Here is a 23320-nt window from a genome sequence, read left to right as displayed (position 1 = left end):
GTACAAACACAGAGAGTTGATCCCAACAAGAAGGTATTTTCTCTCAGTGTCTCGTTGCCATGATGAATAGACGGTCTCCAATTACTTCACTATTTGGAGGAGTGTTTTGTCATTTTGGTTGAGATTGCTACAGCAGCAGGTTATTGTTCCCTAGCACCTAACTTTGAAACATAACACACTTTCCTCTTGCTGTATAATCTCAGACGTTCAGCCTTCAACCTCTGGGGAGTGAATCACCATTCACTCTCTGTAATGGACACTACTTCACCAGGCTTTTCTCATTCCCTACTGCTCTCCATTTCTCTCTCTGTCTCTCTATCTCTCCCTCTCTTTTCTTTTTATGTGATAGTGTGCAAAAATGGTTAGTTCTAAGATTAACAACTTTTTGAGCAATGATTTTTTTCTATTTAACATGGTATATTTGATAAGACCTACAAGTCATTTATACTTGACATTCGAATACTGTGTTAAAACAAAAGCCAATTTTCCACCGCTGGGCAAATCCATTCTCATTGCTTAACCATTCCATTCCATTCTGTGCTAGATATGGTTTTATTTTTCACAACGGGGCTTATAATAAAGCTCTTTGGAATGTAATACAAATATGTCAGCCATTACCTTAGTAATGCAAGGGTTTACAGATTCTATGAGATGTAAATTATGCATTATGGAGGTTGAAGATTTTATTATTAACTTGCATTAACTACCCTTAAATTGGCCACCTAGAGAAAAACTGTTAGCCAGACAAAAGGCAAACGACCAATCCTGAGTGGCGAGGTCACTACACGGTTCAACACTGTTAGCCAATCGTGCTGAGAATTCCAGGCCAAGAATTGTTTGTAATTTTGCCATGCTAAACAAATCTCAAGTCAAATTATAACCGGAACGTTAGTTACCATTCTTATAACCATTTTCATTCAGCCCGACGGTGGAAAAGTGACTTAAGTCTGTATTGAAGATTTTACAATATATGAGTGAAGTAAACATATGTTTTGGCATGGGTTTTCAACAAATCACCTTCATCAACAAAAAAAGTATTTCAGCAGACCTATCCTTTGACCGTACAAGGGACCAATCCTTTCCAAAGAGACTTAGTAAATTGTTTGCGTTTTGCAGTGACATATAAGCTGACATTAACTCTGCTGGCTTATTTGGAAGTATCGCTCTGAGTTTTTTCCAGATCTATATATGCATTCATCAAGCCAGACTACTTTATGGGAGTACCCAAGTGTTCCCTGGCTAACCATTAATAAAAAATGCATGAATATGAAAGGAATAAATCCAGACAGCTGTTTAGTAGACAAAACGCCCTGTTCCCGAAAGCAATCTTGGCTCAAAGCACCTGCCCTCAATCTTACTTAACAGACAGTAGCTCTTGCTAAGCTATGGCACCTGTGCTCTTATCAGAGAAGAGATGCCTATTAAATGGATGTTTCCGCATTCATTCTTCAGTTCGGTGAAGGCCAAACTATGGAAATATTGTCAGCTAAATCACATTACTTAAAAACGGTTTTGGATTAATGGGGTGGACACTTTTGAATCAAGACATTCTTGAACAACATTGCATCAAGAGGCTTTTCTAAATACATTTGGTAGCACTTTATTTTGATGGTCCCTTTTGAACATTCTGTTGACTATAAGTAACTTTGCAACTACATATCAACTAACTCTCATTAGATTATTAGTAGACTGTCTACTCTAACTCATTATTGAGAGACTTTAACAGACTTTATATACTGACTAGAGGTAATTTTATTAACTTATTCTAACCCTAACAGTCTAGAAATACTCTACCAACACTTAGTAAATATAGTATTTACAATGGGTAATTCACCCAAAAATGAAAATTCTGTCAGTAATTTCTCACCCTCACATTGTTCCAACCCCACAAGACTTCTGTTCATCTTTGGAACACAAATTAAGATATTTTTGATTAAATTTAAGAGCTGGCTCACTCCTATGGCTGTAATGTAATTGATATCTGCCGGCCCAGAAAAGTAAGTAAAGATGTCGTTAAAATAGTCCAAGTGACTACAGTGGCTCAACCTTAAGTTTATCAAGCGATGAGTCCCTTTAAGGGACCATCAAAATAAAGTGATATATAGAAATGTGACTTTGTGCATGCGTGAGAGAGAGAGTGAGAGAATGAGACAGAGAGAGAAAGGAAGTGTTCTCATGGGCCTACTCTTTCCTAGTATGTGATAATGGGGTCTGTAATGCACTGTGTTCTTACTAATGGAAACACAGAGAGCTTGGCGGCACTGAAATTGAGACGCACTAAAAGCTGAGGGCAAAAAAAAATTATATATATATATATATATATATATACTGTACACATATACAATTACCTGTTCAATTCACACTTCTCAAAAATAAAACATGGGATTCTGGCATGACAATGTAATTCCTCTGGGAATGTAATAGAAGAGTGCATCCGCAGTGGAAATAAAGAAATAAATCATATCATATTTGACATTTTGTTTGTGAATAAACATGACTAAATACATGGCTTAATACATGTGTGCCAGATTACGTTGTGTAGTAACTGTGAAAATAATAATAAAGTTGTATTTTTGGGCTAAAGTAAAAGCAGAATGCAGAAGAAGCCATAAACCATTTTAGCAAATGTCCAATTGAAAAGAAAGCGCCACTGGTGAATCTATCAAATTATAACATTTACAAATGCCTACTCCTCGCTAACCCGGTCCAATGAACTGTGTAAATATGTAAACAATGAAAATCTCAACATTGAGCGGTTCCACAGTCACAACCAGCAACACAAAACAACTGTATCGTTTTAATTCTTGGACTTTTTCGTCCTAATTACTGGGCTAAAAAATGGTAAAATATGTAATTGCGGACTATCTGTGTCTCATTATTAGCAAACAGAATTCCCATTTAGCAAATGGAAGTATTAAATATGAATGCCAACGATTAACTGAAGCAATTGTGGTTTAATGTCGAGATGTTAAGTCAGCCTCTGGTAAACGATGTGACATGACCCCATCAGTCACCATCATGAACTACAGCTCTCAGTGACTCAATGTTTTAATGACACATGTGCTCTATGACAGACTGCAATGTTCTTATCTCTTTATAAGCAAATGAACTGCCTTGAGAGATCATTGACCCCCTGGGCTTTTTTGTAACCCAATCAGCTACCAGTTAGTTTTTCTTTTATTTGTTTGTTTGTTTCTTTTTTTTTTTTTTTTTCCATAGCTGCAGCCATTATGCAGTTCTCATCAGCTGAATGGGAACTTGGTGGCACAGTTAGACTATATAAATGAAAAGTGAAATGGTAATTTACTCAGGATGAGGGGTCTCGAGTACTGAGTGGGGAGTCATGTGGACATTAAACAGCTCAGTGGGCACAACGTCTCTCCCTTGCAAATGACCCATTCTAATAAATGCATTATCATAAATAGTAAGTAACTCATGGAACCATGGAAATGGCTAACCTCAGTTTAGGTTGCCAAATAATTGCCCTAGGTGATTGTTTCCTCGTGGGCTTCTGCATTTATAGTACAATAAGAACCCTTATCCGTAGATGAATTCATCCTGCAGGTCTATTACAGAACTGCAGCAGCAGAAAGCATACATCTGTTCTTTTATTACCGTAAAACTTCAAATAAGAGCAGAGTCACAAATAGACGCCTGTCTCTTTAACACGCCTGGTGTGGCTACAGGTTTTGGGTAAATAAAATCCGGTCTCAAATAGAGGTCGGGTCTGTTTTTTTTAGTTTTGGGTTGTTAATGTTCTAAGACGTCAGATCTAGAGTCTGCTTTTTGCCCGGCGCCAAAACATATTTTGATCGGTGAGTACTGTAAAATAGAATGACTGCAGAGGATCTGACGGTTTTAGAACATTAACAACCTGAAACAAAAAAACAGACCCGGCCTCTAGACCGGCTTTTATTTACCCAAACCTTTGTTTTATAACTTTACGAAAAGAATCAATTTTTAATCAAATCGTGACCTTTAAATCGAATCGCGGGGTGTCAAAAGATCACCGCCCCTGCTATTTGACCATGTCAGAAGATCATAGAACATGAAACCAATATGAAACTACTCAACCAGAGAATTAATTTAAAGAATTTTAAAGACAACCAGTGGTGGGATACCTGTCACACTTTTATTCAGCAGTCAGTCAGGACTAATTATCCCTTCATCTTGGCTTCAGGTAGCTAATAGTGTGGCCACATGTAGCAGCGCAGCTGAGCTGTCCTTTGTGTCTTTTTTTCATAGTGCTATGAAGTTGACATGGTTTTCAAAGAGCTCCTGACACTGAGTGAGATTTCAGCTTCCTTTCTTTGCATTATTTTGCCCTACAGAAACATCTCTTCAGATCTGAAGGACAAAGTTCTTCAATCTAGCCATCGGCTTCCAGTTTCGCACAGCTGCGGATGCCTGCCAGCCAACCAGGCAGGGTCTTGATTTCAAAGGTATGAAGCTATATAAGGCAGGAGGTCTCTCAGCAAGACTCATCTCTGATCTTCCCCTTTACCGCTTTCAGAGCCACACAAATGCCTGAGAATCAGCTCTTTAATAACATAATCTTTATGGTGTTGTGATGTGGAACCTAGACAATTTCTCCTAAAGACCATTCAAAAATCCTGCACCTTGTGAAGCGTAAAAATCAGCACCAATATGAGCCATCACGCCACACATGGGGAATAATCAAGGCCGAAGCGTGCTCTGCTATCCTGACACAAGCATTCTGATTGCGGGACCGGTGTTGAATGCAGTTGGAGGTGTGGAGGTGTGGTACGCTGTCTCGAGTGTAAAAGTAGCTTTCAGGTGAATTGGGAAGTGGAGGCGGTCAATCTAACAAGAGTTCACACAGCGACTCAGTATTTTCTGGACCAGTCGGGCCTTTCCACTCTCATTCTGTAATCACTCTTATGGACATGACTTAATTAAACCATCAGATCAGCCAGCACAGAATGCAGCCGAGTCCTCTGCAAATTAAAAAGAAATTAGGATGGCAGATGTGTCTTTAATAGTTTAATCATGCCATTATATTGCATCTATTAAAACATACAGGGTGTTTCTCAATTTTCCTAACCCACTGCTGTGCAAGTGATTGAAAAGACCATATGATTTGTGAGAAAAAAATACAAAAAATAAACAGACAATGTGTCATGTCAATGCATTATTTTGGTCTTCAGCATCTGTAAAAAGTGAAAAATTGAGATGCGCAATTGACAGGGGTGATGATGTAGCCTGCTAAATGTGAAAGTGAGCAGGAATTGCCAATGCAGTCAGAAAAAAAATAAAATTCATTTAAAGGCAAAACAATACTGGCAGATATAAGTTTTTTTTGTCATTTTGCTTCTCAAGTACCGGTAAATTTATGGATGTTTAGATATTTGTGATGGAAAATAAGACAAAAAGACAGAGGAAGAAAATTATTTTTTTAGATTATTATCAGATTATTCCACTCTACATTTTATCACCAGTCTTAAAGAAAAAAAAAAAAATAGATGAATTGTAAGACTAGTCTAAGCAGTTTATGCAACCAGCCAGAGAGCATTTAACATAAGAAATTACACATAACACATTTAATTCGATAGACCATTTTAACATCCTGACATCAACACTGACACTGTAGAAAAGTACACACACACACAATCATGGTCTCTAACTACATTTTATCTTTCAGACATGTGTGTAATTGTTGCACTACTATAGTACATTATGCAAATGGAAGGATGGAACAGATGAAAGCACACAGGCTCAGGAAGGGATCAGATGATAAAAATTTGGGAAAACAGCAACCAAACACCTAATAATTTTAGTATGCCTCGAGGTACTAAGTTTTTAACAAAAAAAGAGAAAAAACAATGCCGTTGCAACGTATTATCTTTTTTTTTTACCTACACGTTCACACTAATTTTGAGGAGTATTTCTGCTTCATGTTCCTCGCTGAACCACAAACCAGAAACGTGACAGGAACCGCAAGTGGCCAGAACAAACACAGCGCCATGCTCCACTTGAGGATGCTGGCATTTGAAACTGGGCATTTAAACATGGGGAGATGACGTGTTTGACACCTCAGAGTAATTTCATCTCACATGTGCCCTTTGGGGAGAAAATGTCATAGCGGATCAGGAGGAAGGAGAACAGAGAAGGAGAAACCAGTCTTCATATGAAAAAGAAGGTTAGGCAAAGGCATTTCATCCCAGCGGTTGGGACCCAAGCCCCTTGTCACGTTCAAGTGCCACAAAATAATCTACTTGTCCACAATCTGTTACTTTTAAAGTTTCAGGACCCAACAATAAAGGATTTTTTTTTTCTTTTTCTGTCAGCTCTGTCAGGCAAGGAATTCTACTTTTTACTTACCCTGCCATAATTTCAAGTGATCAAAAAAAACAAAAAAAAAACAAAATAAAACAATGATACATTTTTATTATGAGTTTTGTTTATTTTTATTTTATGTATATATTTAAAATAATTAATTATTTAATTTATTATTTTTTAATTATTAAAAGAATATATATTGTTATTGTGATTAAATGCCTTGTTTAGTGCTGTCAAATCGATAAATCACGTTTAATGATTCAAAAGGGCAAGTTGGAGTTGGATGCTGTCACGTCAGCCAGTTGCCACTTCCCATCTTTATTATTGAGTCCTGTGTTTTACCAGCCTACAGAACATTGGTACAATTAAAATGCATCTTACCTGTCAGACCTTCTGAATACAGATGCCAATGAATGAGATGCTTTTTTTCCGCTTGCAGAAAACCGCTTCAGCAGCAGAAATCACAGCAGTATCTGCAAATGAGATAAACAAAAAACAAAAAAAAGGTATTAATCATATTGTGTTATAACAAGCAGATAAATGTGCTTCATCAAAACCCATCTGATGCCCAGTTAGACTGACATGGAATAACATATTGTGCGCTGACTTGAGAAGCACCAAGAAAAAGAGACATTTGACCATATGTACCGCCTCAAACCCACACTGCCGAATGGCTTCCCTGGAAAAACTATAGCCTTCTCCTGCTGTTTCATTAAACGACTGCTCTTCAGCATCTGAACTATACTGTTATGCCATCTGTAAGAGATTCTGTATCGGCCTTAGGCTGGGTTGTGTTAATAAGCGATCCTGAACCTCAAAAGAGAGTTTTATTCAGCATTTACCTTGTCTACATATAAAAGAAAGAGTGGCACCTGGCCCAAAAGCATATTCTGACTCTGGGGTCCACAAATGCTTTCCAGAATAAGGTGTTTATTTTAAATTGGCCTTGTAATGAGCTGTTTTAAAAGTCTGAAAGCTGAGTGTCTGCATATTCAGTCTTGCTTTATGGTGGGTCATATAGTTGTTTCCAGTGTATCGACGAGGAAGGACCCAGGGTAGAGTCAAAAAACCTTGCCTGTTTACCACACATTGGCATAATAAAGGCAGCAGGTAGAACTTCTCCTGAAAAAATATGGATAAAATGTAACGTTTTCAATTATGGTTATCCAGTCCGTTCTCATCCAAAGGCTTCATATACTGACGCTTTTGACAATGCGTAGACATCCAACGCACATGGCATCCTTTAGCGTCAATATGAGACGCAGATATATATGGGGCGGACGGCGCCTCCTAGTGGTCTAACCTTAACCCTACCCCAGACCTAAACCTACCATAACCAAAGCGTGTTATATTGACACTAAAGGGTGCCATGTGAGTTGGATGTATACACATTGTCAAAAGCGTCACTATATGACGCTCTAGATTGAGAATGCGTTGGGTTATCCCCATGTCAAGAGCTAACTACCTAGCATTTCCTTTGCTACCGTCAATCTTGCACGATTATGCTGGGTGGGCTATATGTGCACAGTTTGCCTTATGCATCAGAGGGCGAAGAACTGTTTGAGGCAAGAATATAAAATGAGATCATTATGGAGAGAAACAACTCCACGGCAAATATCTATTTCAATCAGTGGCTAGATGCGGAGGTTATCGATCAAAAAACACCATCATGCGTACCGCTTACTTCCAACTGAGTGCCATTTTCCAATAGAGGGCTGAAAATAAATATATGTGGCAAAGCAACGCTTGCTTATGGATTGGAGTATTCCTCAAACCCCAGGATTATGAAGATTAAAGTATATTGCAATGAGAGAGACATTCAATTGCATGCCAGCATTCTCACTCAATATGGAGGATTGATGGTTTCCCCCAGTGCTGAGATTTACATATTCTACTGTTAAGAGTGATCGACTTCCATTGCAATGAACGGGAACCAGTCGCATAACCCTGGAGATGAAGTCACAAAGTCAGTTTCTGTTCAACTTCCAGCCACCTTACTTACCAGGATACACTTTGAGATGATGCGAGGAAGACATGTCTGAAGGTTGTTTAATGAGGGCAGAGAATATTGTGGGCATTCCTCTTAGGAATTTGTTGGTAATCTATTACTGTTCTCATTATCTTTTATTTTGTGAAAGACTACAGAAAAAAAAGAAAAAAAAAAGATTTCCACATAAATATTAATATTTTCAACATTCTGTGTAAGAAATCAGCAGTGTTGTGCCTGAACGGGTTGAACTCGTTGAACATGTGTTTTAGGCGAATGTGAACTGATACTGTATTGATGAACGTTACTGTGAATGCGTTCATTCTATAATTGTCTGTGAACGCACGCTCTCTCAGTTTAACTTCGTGCCATAGTACAGCAAAAAATGAAAGTCTATAGCCTTAGCACAGCAAAATATGAAAAAAAAAGAACCGTGAAGTAAGAACTGAACTGAACTGAACTAGTTCATTTTAAAATTTGTGAACTGAACTTTGAACTAGAAAGTGAACTTTCCAAACACTGGAAATCAGCATATTAGAATGAACTCGAAAGCATTGTGTGAAGACACACTTTTGTAAACAGCTTCATAAAACCTTTAGATTGATATTATAAATGTTTAATTTACAATTAAAATGTGTATTTATACACCTAACCTCACTCCTACCCTAAACCTTACCACTTCTTAACTCTATGATTTGTAATTATCTAAAGTTGTTCTTATGTAAAACGATCATGTTTTAGATGCTGTTAATACGTTATGTATGTTTCAGCGTCTATGTAAAAATACAAAGATGTACCTGCAGGGACCCAAACCACCACAAATACCTATGAACTCTTATGAAATCATGTCAGGATACACAGGAGATAGAGCTTGGGTGAAGTGTGAGAGGGTCTCTTATTGTAGCTGTGGAGCTGATGGTCATATCTGGAAGCCGTGAGCAGGTCATCAGTGCAGGGCTCTCTGTGGCTTTAAAGCCTTTCGAGGGCTTTGGAAGCAGACAGGGAATGACTGAGATTGATTCGGCACAGAAAAGGCTGCCCACCACTAGAGGATAAGTCATAGAAGAGACCCATAAGCCTTCTACGCTCAGGAGAGTATAGCCTCCTCAGCCAACCAACCTAAATATACTTGTTTCTTCGGTGGATCAACCATTTGATGGTCACAGAGGTCATAGCTGTTGTTTCATGTAAAAAAAAAAAAAAAAAAAAAAAAAAAAAAAATACAGGCCGACTTTGAAAAGGTCTTTCCGGTGTTACAATTCCTGAGGTGGGCGTTAGACATGAACTACTTGTAAATGACTTGTGAACATTCCTTTCTTTTTTACCACCCACAAGCAATAATCCACCATGTGAGGATTTGCGGGGCTGGTAGAGAGAGAGCAAAAAGAGAGAGCAAGCCACACGGAAATCAAGGAGGATTAATTAGAGAACAGGCCTAATGAGGAATCCTCACAGGAGCGGACATTATCAAAGGAGCAAACGTGTTTAGCTACTTTACAAAAAGAAGAAAAGGAAGGAAGGAATTGGAAAAGGGAGAAGAAAAAGAAGAGGAAGATGTGGAAGGAAAATAACGGGTGGTGATGGCGCAGTGGGTAAGACACATGTCTTTGGTGTGAGAGACTTGGGTTTGAATCCACGGTGAGACACCATTGTGTCCCTGAGCAAGACACTTAACCCCTGTAAAATCTAACATTGTTCTTACTAAGATTTTCTTTTTGTTAACTTTACTTAATGTCCAATAATTTGTTGAACGTACGTAGAATTTCTTAATAATCTGTACTGTTTGTATGCTATGCCTTTGTTACTCAGAAAAACCTTGTAAACATTACTTGACTGGTTTGAGTACCATTTTGCCCCACCCCTCACATTACTATTGGTGGAGCCTTTTCACTAATTTCTTCCACTTCCTTAGTCATCATTCTTCTTATTCATCTTGAAATAGTCATCTTGAATATGATTGTCAATACACCTACAAATTTTAGGAGAGCATCAAAATTCTTTAGTTGACTACTATTGTGATTAATTTTCCTTTTGGTTGGGCTCCCTTTGGTTGGAACTTTTATATATATATATATATATATATATATATATATATATATATATATTGTAATTCTCTTCCTGATTGCAGTGATGCAACATGAAATATATATCACAATTATTTGATTTCAAAGGAAGTCAAGCAATACATTTATTATATATATATATACTATATATATATATATTATATACACATGTTTTAATGATTTAATTAATTGACTATTACAATTTTTTTAGTTACTGTCTCTTGTAAAACCCCAATAACAATAGCAAACAAGACTGTAATGGTAAAATAAAGCCAAAAATAGAAAAACAAAGCAATTAATTTATTCACGTAGCAATGCACTCTGGAAGTAACCTTCCTCAGATCACAGACAGAATTAAGTTGACAGAACTTAAATGGATTAAGTAATAACAACATGATGCAATTAAGTTATGCTTACTTAATGAAACTAAGGCAACAAGTTTGCATAATAAAATTAAGTAAACGGAACTAATTGGTGTTGCTCCAGAGGCGTGCGACCTCTGACATATATAGCAATTGTAAGTCGCTTTGGATAAAAGCATCAGCTAAATGAATAAATGTAAATGAGAAAATGAGTAAAAGGGCCTCTTTAGTTTAGAAAAAAAAAAGAAAAGTGCTGCTCATTATCGATGTTGACAAAACACACAAACATATAACGATAACAAAATACAGTCAAAGTAAATTAATAAATAAAAAAAAATACAAAATAAGACAAACTTGCTATTTGGGGGTTTGGGCTCGGCTTGGAGCCTCCTAAAGCGTGGGGCCGGCGCGATGCCCTAAGCCCTGCTATTTCTATTCCATTATTCATATGCCATTTTCATTGCACGCCATCCAGCACCACACTGCAGTGGCATTACAGAATGAGTCATCTTTTTAGAACAACTCAGTTAGGTGAATGACAAATAAAGACTCATGAAGACTCACTGGTCACCACCTACAGGTGTAACAATGTCACTTGCAGAAAGAGTCACTAAAAAATCCCCACCACTAATGCACAGATAAATGGGTCGACTAACACAGTCAACAGAGAATGAATGAATTGAGGAATATTGACTAAATGTATTTTGCTCAGACTCCTCTTACTGCTTACAGATGTCGTTTGATATTTGCCTAACTATCATTCACCAATTAGGAATGAACGTGAGTTTTTGTGGGTCTGTTTCCTTTCTCAGTTTCTCATCAGTCACTTTCATATTTTTCCATCTCGCAGCTATCCTTTTGTTTGAAACACTAATATAATGCTCGCTCTTTATCCCATCAAAGCTTGCCACTTTTGTGTTTTCATTACGAAGCAATAGATGAGTAAGCAAACACCCACCCACTCGTCTGCCTATAATAAATAAATGCTTATACACATTTTGTCTGGTTTTTGACACAATTGCAATCGATTCACTCCTCCATTTGATTAGTTTCACATTAAAAAGCACTGTTAGCAGTTATTATTGCTAGTGCTTTCCAATACTACTGTATATCTGAATGCTGTTATAGGCTACTGTTGGCGAAAGCCTACACCTGCAGTCAGCAGAGAGTTTGATGAGAGTTAATGGAATTGCAGAACCCTTTTTGTATTTAAACTGCATTAGTAACTTGAGAGTAACACTGTGGTTGGCTTTAAACAGAGCCTAACGCCATTTACAGTGCAATTCAAGATACACGTTTAGTTGAAGAAAGCAGAATATGACACCATATTGTGTATTTATTTACAGTGTATCGGCCCCTGTTTGATGTAAATAGTATGATTTTGATTTAGCTCTGCTGAAAACATGGCTTTTCACTACGTGGCACATTAAGAGACAAACTAATTGGACTAAACTCTGTAAAAGGTACCTAAATGAAAACTTAAGCATTTGTAAAAGCTTCCAGAGGTAAATTAAGTGATATACCCATGTCTGAAACACAAATAAGTGATTTGAGTGTTTTTTTCTTTCCAAAATATAGGTTTTTTGTTCAAATTATAAGTAAACAACAGAGATAAGCAAAAAGGATTGTCTGTCCGTAGACATGTTCATTAGAGCATGCAAAAAACTGCAGACCACACTTCATGGACAGTAAAACAATGGTTTAATTGAAAAAATTAAGGAATACCTGCTAGACCTCCCACCCCTGAAATACAGAAACAGAGGTATTTTCATATAAATGTATTTTTATGATACTATCTGTATACAGCAAAAAAAAGTATATTGCAAAAATATGTTCGTTAAATATATGTTTTGTAAACTGCATGGATTGAGTTATACATTATATAATTATTATTATTATTATTATAAGTGTATTTTAATATACAGGTACAAAATATCAATCAATCAGTGTTTTTCAACCACGGAAAGAGGTTAATAAAACAGCAGGAGAACAATTATGCCACATAACATTTCCCTCAGGAAAGCCATTTAATGGCTGTAATATATAGCACATTAGTTGAAAAAACAAAGCCATAGACAGTATTTTGCGAAATAGGCTATGTACTATATTACACATGTATTACTATTATATTGTTACTCATATCATTAAATAAAGTTGTTATAAAATACATTTAATTTGAGTTATTTTAGGCTAGTTTAGGCTACAGTATTATTATTTTTTTCCTTGCAAAAAAATTACAAACAAATTAAAAAAACAAAAAAAACTTTGTACCAAATATTGATCCAAATGGATCAATATTGAATCAAATCACAAGCATTTAACTGAATTGAAATCGTGAAATTTGTGTCAAGCAATAATAATAATAATAATAATAATAAAACTGTAGCTTACCAGAAATTGTACCATGCAAACATTAGAACATGATGTCACTAAACCTAATAAAATTCTGTTTAGTTGCTTTTCACAATCAAATTACACTTATTGAAACGCAAGGTTTATTTATTTATTTATTTATTTTTACATCTCCACGAGCAATAGTTTTACACCCCAAAGTCCCCTCCCCCTAACACTATAGTAAATTGGTACATAGTAATATATACTATATAATTAAGAGGCATGGAAGTAATACAATAATGGCAATAACTAAAAAAAAACAATTAAATTCCGTCCATTGAATTAGCAGACTGTGATTTGAATCATGATTGACAGAAGATGAAAACACTTTCTTGTCTGTCCGAAGTAGGCCTACCACTACAAGCGTATATTTTTTTTTCCACAAATTGCAGCACTGCATTTGTAATTCTTTACACTAACTGACTCAAAATACCTTACTTCTGTTTTCTGAACAATGTATGTCCTCAGATATCAAGTTGTGCTAAAACACCCTGCCTGGACGGTCCTGGTCAGAAAAAGTCCTCTGTGATGGTGAGTAAAAGGCTGTGACAGTGTTCTGGCAGACTGTGTGCTCTGCTATTTACCAATGAGGCACAGGAATAAACTCAAAAAGATACTTGTCCCATTGAAAATGTCCGTGCCTTCATCAGAAACAAAGGCATTTAAAAATCTACAGAGGAAATTTCTCACTACTTGCCGGCTGAGCCTTAGCGGCTTATAGGACTCACTGTAACTCACAATAATCACTGTGCCAAGTCACTTTATTTGAATTATTCAGCATCCATCAGTGTTTGAAAATTATACATGTTGACACAAGCTATTACTCCATTTACTGGCAACAGATCAACAGTTGTTTTCCCGAGTATCCCTTGAACCCAACTGCCAAAAAATGTCTATAAAGGGCACTGGCATTTGATTAACATAAGCCTATCACTGACCCCAGTCTAAATGAATTATGTGCAGATGGATGTCTGCTGTTGTGTCACATCTGGCCATTTTTTATTTATTTTTTTGTTACTATTTGCACTGAATTTTTAAGATTGAATGTCCAATATATGTATATATTACATATGAGACAAATTTCAATGATCAAATTCAAATGATTTTTGAATTTCCATTTCATTTTACTATTTTAAAATACTAAATGAACATGCTAAACCAACTGCTCTAATATATATATATATATATATATATATATATATATATTAAAACAAACAGGATGTCTTCCTTCCTCATACATGTTTTGTTGGAATAAGAATTAAATGTAAATGTTAACACTTTACAACAGAGATTAATTTGTTAAAATTAGTGGGTTAGGTATCACAAACTAACTTTTTACAGCACTTATCAATCTATGGTACTTCTTAATTGATAAATATTCTATTGCTAATTGTTCATAATACATTATTTTTAATTAATAAAACAACCCAAAAAATATCAAATTTGTTAATGTGAAATGAAATGTATTATTAATATATGTAAATGTATTATTTTCTTTTATCCTCTACACTATATGTATTTTTTTTTTTAAGTGTATACTGCATTAGACTAAACTGGGAACGTTTACAGCACTTGTATTGTTAGTTTGATTGCTTCTATTGCTCTCCTCATTTGTAAGTCGCTTTGGATAAAAGTGTCTGCTAAATGATTAAGAGTAAATGTAGAAATAAACATTAACCATATTTAATAAATGCTGAAAACTTCTTGACGTTAGAAATTGAATTAATGTTACAGTATACAACCTTACTGTAAAGTTTTACCCAAATTGTAACATTTACAATAATTATATCAACCAAATATCTGATATTAGAAAGCTCTGGTAGGAATTAGGCAGCTCAGGTAATGATAAAGTTCACACATTCCCAGAAGATCCAGTCCTGTCGCTGTCAGACAGAGCTGGATCAGACAAGCATTCTGCCAGAAACTCAGACATTAGAATTCCAAATGTCACAAGCCTCTGCAGGGATTTTTGATCCCCGAATCGTGTCTACGCGCAGGGTCAATTGAGGGCCTTCAAAACGCCCGTCCATTAAATAGAAACATGCAGATTGAGCACAGATGAAGGTTGGGTTAAAAACATTCATATTTTTTCCATATTTAATTCATGACTATTCTCTAATACATGGACGACAAGCAGAATCCTACTATTAGAGTTTAGCTGTGAATCTGCAAATACAACCAACTTACAGGAGATGTAAATAAAGCTAGTAAAGATGGGCTTCTAGAATATTTAATCCTCTTTCTGTCTGTTTGTTTGGGATGTTTTGCTGTTTAGCAGATGGCCCAAATAGTTTGAGATTCAGATTTGCACATCATTATGTGTGACATATAATGAATGCTTCCAGATTAATACAATACCATGGATGCCCTGTTAGCTCAAACGTAATCATCACAAATACTAACAGCTAACACCAACAATGAATATTGTTGGGTGAGATTCAAGACTAAAGATGGCTTTTTATATGTGGGTAAACAATGACTATTTCATGCAACAGAAAATCCTGCCATGTAACATCGCTGCACTCTTGCGGGTCTAATGTTCTGAAATTTCTTAAATATTGTCCCCTGAAAGATCTGGAGCCATGAATAATTTAAAGACTGACATAATAACTTTATTTATTCAGTGTTCTATCTTTCGTTTCTTTACATCATCTTGTCCTGGTTACATTATGGAAAGACGCCTACAGAACTACATCTCAAATAGCTTTAAAACTAAGATATATGACGTATTTATTTAGCCAAAGCAACAAAACAAAACGTTTTATTTGTCACGTCATGTTGTTCTTTCTGTCTCTCCTAATTTCTCCGTCTCTGAAGCTCTGACATGTGACCTTTCTGTCCGATCCGTCTGTCTCCCAGATGAAGCCGTAATGTTGTCCAACATTGCAAACTCTTGACCTGAGGGAACTTCCTGAATACATAAAATATTTTTTTTTTTTTTTTTTAATCATAGTTCACCTCTGAATTGACCCACATTGTACGGTGATCAGAAACTGAACAAAAATGTGTGTAAGTGTAACATTTCTCATTGTAATCCGGCATCTTAAAAGGATAAACAGTGTAGATTCTGTCATTTATTTACTCGTCATCATGTCATTCCAAACCCACTAAATACAAAAGGTGACATTTTGAAGACTATAACTTTCCCCACTTTTTTTTTTTTTTTTTCTGTTCGGAGAAGGAATACTAGAAATACCAACAGCTTGTATCAGTTGTTTGTGAAGATGTTCACATCAGAACCCCAGAGCCCAAACATTTAGGCATTTATCTCAAGTTGATGATGTGATCTTCATCATATGCTTTCATTCTCCACCATAATGTGCCACAACTCAAAATGATAAAGCTGACAGGGATATACAAATCTTTATGAAAGAACAAATGCCTGGTTCAGATTACACGTTTTTTTTTTGTGTCTGTTACGATTTGGTTTACTATTTACGATTTTGACTCCTAAAATCGTGTCGTGGACAAGACACGTCAGACCAGTCATCGCATGCCGTCTTTAACGGCGTGCGTGATGTCATCGAGAAGGCGAAACTAGTAGCGAGTGACTTCCGGAAACGAATGTAAACAAACAATGGATGAAGCAGTGAGTGTTGTATTGGCTGTCCTGTGTCCTGTCAGAAAAAAAAAAAAAATGACAATGGACACGTTCCTGGATTACTCGGAGAGGACAGTATGGGCTGTCAATCCTCCAAAGAGAACTTAAGGTAAAATATTGTTTTCTTATATATTTTTTACTTTTAGTTTTAACGTTAGCACCATCGACTCTCTTTAGTTTCGCCCTTTTTGAAAGTTGTGTACGGAAAAGCTTCTGTGCTCCTATTGGTCAACCTCATACATGTGACGGAACTGTCGTGGACGACCGTTAACAAATTAAACATGCAAATTTTTTTTTTTTTGTGATGTCGTATGTTGTCACCCACTATGACACACTATACGAGATGATGCGATCGAATCTTGCGTCCCGACGCCCGTTGTCGTTTACGAATCCCCACGACACCCTACGTCAAACGGATCGTGCCAAAATTGGGCTAAAATCGTGTAATCTGAACCAGCCATAAAAGAGACAGAAAGAATGGTTATCAGTAAAATAAACTATCAACTACCAAGAAAGACTTTGTTAAAAAGCAAATAATGAAATCCAGATAGGATGTAATTATCATAAGTGGAACAGGATCAGTGTCGGACTGTATAATTAACATTTCACTCGTTTACTAATTTGTGTGTATGTGCTGTCAGCTTCTTATTAGAAGATCACATTGAACAGATTAAAACCGTTATAATGTCAAATTAGGTGCATTTTATGCAGATGCTGTCAATACTTTGACTATGTGCGTTTTAATGTCTTTCCTACATACCCATGAATATTGAGATACGTTTTGGACAGAGAGAATGGAATTTTCACTAAAATCATGCTGTATTTTATTTTTATTTGTAAAACAAATTCATTCATGATTTTCAAAATCTTTTGCCCAGAATCTGACTGCTTAGGCTGATGAGCATGTCCATTCTTACCTAAGCAGAGTAAGAAGGATGTTCCTCCTGTGGTGAAGCATTTGCATCTGACTGCAGTGTTGACACTATGACAGACAGGCACTCAGTGGCTAAACGGATGATTGAATCTTCACCTCTCATCACATACAATGCGTATTGTTAGATCAATGACTGTTGACAGATAAGTTCAGACAGAAACATTGATTTCTTCCAAAGGCCCCGCCAAAGAGATCCATCTTGAAGCGTCTAAGAACGCTATAAATCTGTGAATCTTTCTAAAGAAGTTACTGCGAGAACGTATACAAACAATAAAAAAAAAAATGTTCATGATTTGTAGTGTCAACATTTTTTTTCTTTTGTCAAATCAACTTAAAATATTATGTTATCTGAACAACATAAATTATTTAAGTTTAATGATTAAACCGATCTCTTTCATTGTATTAACTCAAGTTTTCCATTTCAATGAACTTAAAATTTTAAGGCAACTAGCTTAATTCATTTTTTAAGTTAAACTAACATGTTTTTACAGTGCAGGTGTTGACTGCGTATTAGTGAAAGAAAAGATCTATCCATCCATCCATCCATATTTAGCTAGAGGGTTTTTCTTACTATATAAAAGACAAATGCATTAAAAACAAAAAGCTCACTGGAAAAAACATATGTTGACTACAACATAATCAGTTATTAATATTTAGTTGGTTCTCTCTTGTTTTTGCATGTGTTGCAGCCCAGTAAAAAAAAACAACAACAAAAAAAAAAAAACTATGCCTTACCTATGCAATATACTTTAATATGTTTTTAGTAATTTCGAGACCGTTTTCATGACAAGGTGACGCCATATGACATTTTGTCGAAATACTACGCACATGGCACCCTTTATCATCAATATAACACGCAGAACCCAAGGCGTCATAAAGGTGACTGGCATCCTTTAGCGTCAATATGAGACGCAGACCCTACCTCAGACATAACAGTGCGTGTTATATTGACGCTAAAGGGTGCCATGTGCGTAGTATTTTGAAGAAATATCATATGGCGTCACCTATATGACGCCAAAGGATGAGAACCTGTTGTATTATCTGAATAAAGGCAGCACATCACTTTTAGCCACTACTGCATTTACAGTATAGTGAATTATTTTCTCAACCGATTCATTTTAAAATGCTGACATAAACCACTCAAGACAGGTAGACATGACAACAGACAACACTTTGGCCTCACTCTCCCTCTGTTTTGTTTCCCATAATTCCACCTTCAGCCACATGCTACGTTGTCCATCTGACAATTACGCAAATGCTGGGCATAAGTAGACGCGCTGAGGAATCTATAATAAGAGTGATTTTATCTGACTGTGAGCAGAAATGACCAGGCAGGTGGTAATGATGATTAAGGTCCATAGAACCCATGGTGGAAGTTAATGGGGTGAAAAGCTTACTTTGGGCCCGAAACAAATTACGGGCCCAGCAATCAATAGGGTTAGTGAATGAAACCTAATGGCCTCTGCCTTACTTCTTATAATAAAAGTGAAGAAATGCATCGATTTGCCCCTTCACAGGTGTTTTTTTCCTCCTCTTATTGATTTCAATTAACAGAGCATTTACTGAAACTTGAAAGGGCAAAGCATGTTGTGTACATTCCGATATCGTGCCACTCGAGATAGACTTTTAGCATCACAGTCCTGCACTGTTTAATTAAAATCCTGCCTTCTACTCCCTGTCACACAAAGTGTGAAGAGTGCAGTTAGATATCTGCATGCATTTGATTCCTTAAAGGGATAGTTCACTTTGAAATACATTTTTGGTATGTTTTAGCTTACATCAAGAGCATCCAAGATGTAGGTGTCTTTGTTTCCATGGTATTTTCAATTTTTATATTTTTAGGTCAAATCTTGTCTGTCAGTCATATAATGGAAGTATATGGGGTCCACCTCAAAGAGCATGCACAGAGAAGTCCAAATTAAACGTGATTTAATGACTCGTAAATGTAAGTACACATTGATGGCCTAAGACACAAAACGAGCGGTTTGTGTGAGAAAACGAACAGTATTTCTATCGTTTTCACCACTTGTAATCGCATGTCCATTATACTTTGAGGGAGCGGGCGCTTCGGTCTGCGCATGCGCCGGAAAGCCCAGGAAGTGATCTCTCGCGCGTGTACGTCACTCATTGTTTACACAGAGATTTTGGAAGTTTTACCTTTCACTGTGAAGATCTAAACATATTTCGATATACAGGAAATCGCAAATATTTCGATATTTAGGTCTTCACAGTGAAAGGTAAGACGTACACGCGCAAGAGATCACTTCTGGGGCTTTCCGGTGCTCGCTTGGCGCACTTGTGTAGACCGAAGCGCCCTCGCTCTCAAATCACTTGGACGTGACTGTGATGACAAGATGTAAAAAATATAAATACTGTTCGTTTTCTCACACAAACCGCTCGTTTCGTGTCTTAGGCCATCAATGTGTACTTACATTTACGAGTCATTAAATCATGTTTAATTTGGACTTCTATGTGCATGCTCTTTGAGGGAGACCCCATAAACCTCCATGATATGCCTGACAGACAATAACGGTTTGACCTAAAAATATCAAAATTGAAAATACTGTGAAAACAAAGACACCTACATCTTGGATGCCCTTGAGGTAAGCTAAAACATATCAAACATTAATTTCAAAGTGAACTGTCCCTTTAACCGGGGTTTCCGCAGCCCAGGTTTATTGTAGGCATGCGTCATGTCGCTTTTCATTAAACTATTGAGCCTGAGGGGGGAAAAAAAAAACAGACCTCATGTGACAACCACAGACATTTTGATGTCGACATAATCACCACAAAATGAAGCTAAATAAACGGACAGGGAACAAAACAAGAAGTGACTGTGATTCTTCCTCAGATTCAGTTCACGATCAGAAGTCCCTGAGTGCCATGCCGACATACACTAAAAAACTGTGACTATTGCTACTGAGTGGCACATTATGGAGTGTTTGGAATCTACTTAAAAATGCATTAGAGTAGGATTCATATTTCTGTGACAAGCCAGGAAGAGAGAGAGAGAGAGAGAGAGAAACAGAGGGAAACAAATTTGCACCGGAGCTGTTAGCACACATTAAATGTAATTTTTCTTATTTACGAATGCAATGGCTCATGCCGTACTTCCAGCGCACATTACTGCTTCTTCTTCCCATTGTCTTTAATAATGGTTTCTGGATAATTTATGTGAGCATCCCCAGGTAGTTTTCCCATTTCTCACAGCAGAACATTTCGTTGCCCCTATTGTAGGACTCGTTTTTAAAAATTCAGCTTTTTCCGTCTGCAATATAATTTCAAGGATTTAGACAGAATTGTTTGCTTGGCAAAGCCAGCAGCCATAACAATAACTTCCTCCTGTGCCAGGCTCTGGGGGACAACAGATAATAGCACCCGATTTCCAAAAACAATGTCTGAGCAGACAACCTGGCATGACAGCCGCAAAAACGGTCCAAACTCGAGTGGAAAAACTCCTAATCGGAGAAAGGTAATTAAACCCTGCCAAACACAATGAGGCGGAAGTCAGAACAGGCCAGGAAGATACTTTAAGTGCAAAATCCACTGCCTGTCCCGAGACAGGAGTGAGGGTCATCCTGTTCAGGCCCTGTAGTTGGGTATTAAACGTATCCCCTCCTGTGGCTTCACTGCTGAGAAGGATGATGGCCATCCCACTGACCTAAAAGACTAAGAGAGAGAGACTTCCCTCTTTTTGCAAGATACTGTAATACTCTGAGCCTCACCGATCTGCAATTAATGATTATGATAATCAAAATACTAATTTATGTACATAATTGACCGTTTGAATCTCTTCTCCTTTTCTTTCCTTGTCAATAGAATTTCTCTCTGCATCCCAGTGATCATTAGCGAGACACTGTAGAAAGCACACAGAGGTAACATTTGGTTGCTTATTTAATTTGCACCTCTGAAAAATCAATAACATATTCTGTCAACCACAAGATGACACAAACGCACATTTAAATATTTGCATGAGGGATGTTTCCTCATTAAACTGGCTGCTATTTTTATAGTTGAAGTAGTATAAATAAAAGTAACTTCTTTAGCTGTTTACAGCCGAAGTTGAGGAGAAACTGACGGATAATAGTGCATTTTAATGTAGACTTAGTAACACGCACCATTGTTTTAATATAAGGGCCAGATTTACTAAGCAGGGATAATTAGTGTGAGAGTGATAATCCAAAAAAGTGCAGATGGGAGTGGAAAGTTATCCGTGTGATCTTCTGACGACACGCAAATTAAAGAACGCAGATGCAGACAGATCATGTCCATTATGACCAATCTGGTTTAAAGCTACACTGTGTAACTCTTTTAGTTTATTCTTAACTAAAAACCTAATTATTCACTGGTCTGTCATATACCTTTCCACCGCTAGATGGGGGTAAAAATCACACAGTATAGCTTTAAGACATGCTTTTTGAGCATTTTTTTTTTAAGATTCAGAATTTCTCAAAATGAAATGCAATTTCAGAATATTACGCAAGCCTGCACTGATTAAATATATCAAATTACACAAACATACTTTATGATTTTAATCTCACTTTATTAACCAATGTCTTTGCTGCTGACCTTCGATGATCTATTTCAACCAGAGTAATAAGCAAAAGTGACTTTAGATAATCACATTTGTGTTTATTTTATTGTGTTTTATTGCTGAAGTAAGCGAGTTGGAATGTCTTATCATAGACTCATCTATTTTTCTTCAATGCAGAATGGCAGAAGAGCTGAAATAATTTGTATTTATTTATTTATTTTTTTGACTGCGCTGTATACATGCGTATTTGCATTTCCTTTAGCTTGAGGCTAATTCACTTCACTTTTGGTGTGAAAGGGCCTTTACATTTGCCAAAAATATACCTTTTTTGTTCTTATTAAGAAGCAAACAAGCAAGGTGAGAACAAGTAACACAAAAGGTTCATAAAAAGTAACCTAGCAATGTAATTTGTTACATTTTTAGGGAGTAACGCAATATTGTAACATTACTTCTAAAAGTAACTTTCCCCAACACTAGTCACACGTGAGTCTAAAAATAAGTGCAAAAAATGAGCAAACATATCAGAAACCAGGCTGTATACTTCTAGCTGAGGAACTGCCATTAAAATGAAAGGGAATGCTAAGAGATTAACCAGCATGTATGCAGATCTTCCCTAAAAAATGTAATAGTACAACAAGCTAGTTTCTTAGAATTATTGCATTTACCTGGTCTGAACCTTCAAAATAATATTGTGAATGTGAAACCACTATTATTTCATAGAAGTGTAATTTGGTCTAACAGTCACACCAGGCTAGCAACGTTGTGCTTGCCTCAATGCTTCAAGCATTTTAAAACATAAGGGTGAGCACAACATGGGTCTGGTGCCATAAGGCCAGTCTGTGTGGATGCAGCGAAGTACAGTCATCCCCTGCTGTGCTTTGACATTCGGAATTGTGGCTTTTCAGAAAACTACCCCCTCTTAGATCTCTACGTTAATGTTTAATACAAGGGTTTCCACTGGGCCTGACCAGATTTACACTTAAAGTTGTTGTTTTAACCTCCACAACCACACCATTACAGTAGTGTGGCCTTGTGTCTGGACAGCAGTTATTCACTGAAAATCCAGAGTTTGTGAGAGAATACAAATAGTCTTGCTTGTGAATGAATCATTTGAGTCGGAAAGAGTCAAATCTTATCAAGAGTCT

At 36.7% G+C, this 23320-nt stretch overlaps 1 protein-coding gene across 3 annotated transcripts in view; it reads right to left on the bottom strand.

Annotated features, from left to right (window-relative positions):
- LOC120460687 (leucine-rich repeat and immunoglobulin-like domain-containing nogo receptor-interacting protein 2) overlaps nucleotides 1-23320 on the bottom strand; it is a 292825-nt gene that overhangs the window by 165320 nt on the left and 104185 nt on the right. For all 3 annotated transcript variants that reach the window (XM_089134953.1, XM_039648602.2, XM_089134954.1), the window contains exon 3: nucleotides 6682-6773. The gene's annotated coding sequence lies outside the window, so the exon portion shown is untranslated. The remainder of the gene's footprint in view (nucleotides 1-6681; nucleotides 6774-23320) is intronic.

This window comes from Pimephales promelas, chromosome 9 (assembly GCF_988280905.1).
Source record: "Pimephales promelas chromosome 9, fPimPro1.hap1.1, whole genome shotgun sequence".
Classification (NCBI taxonomy): domain Eukaryota; kingdom Metazoa; phylum Chordata; class Actinopteri; order Cypriniformes; family Leuciscidae; genus Pimephales; species Pimephales promelas.
This window is presented reverse-complemented; position numbering and strand designations above follow the sequence as displayed.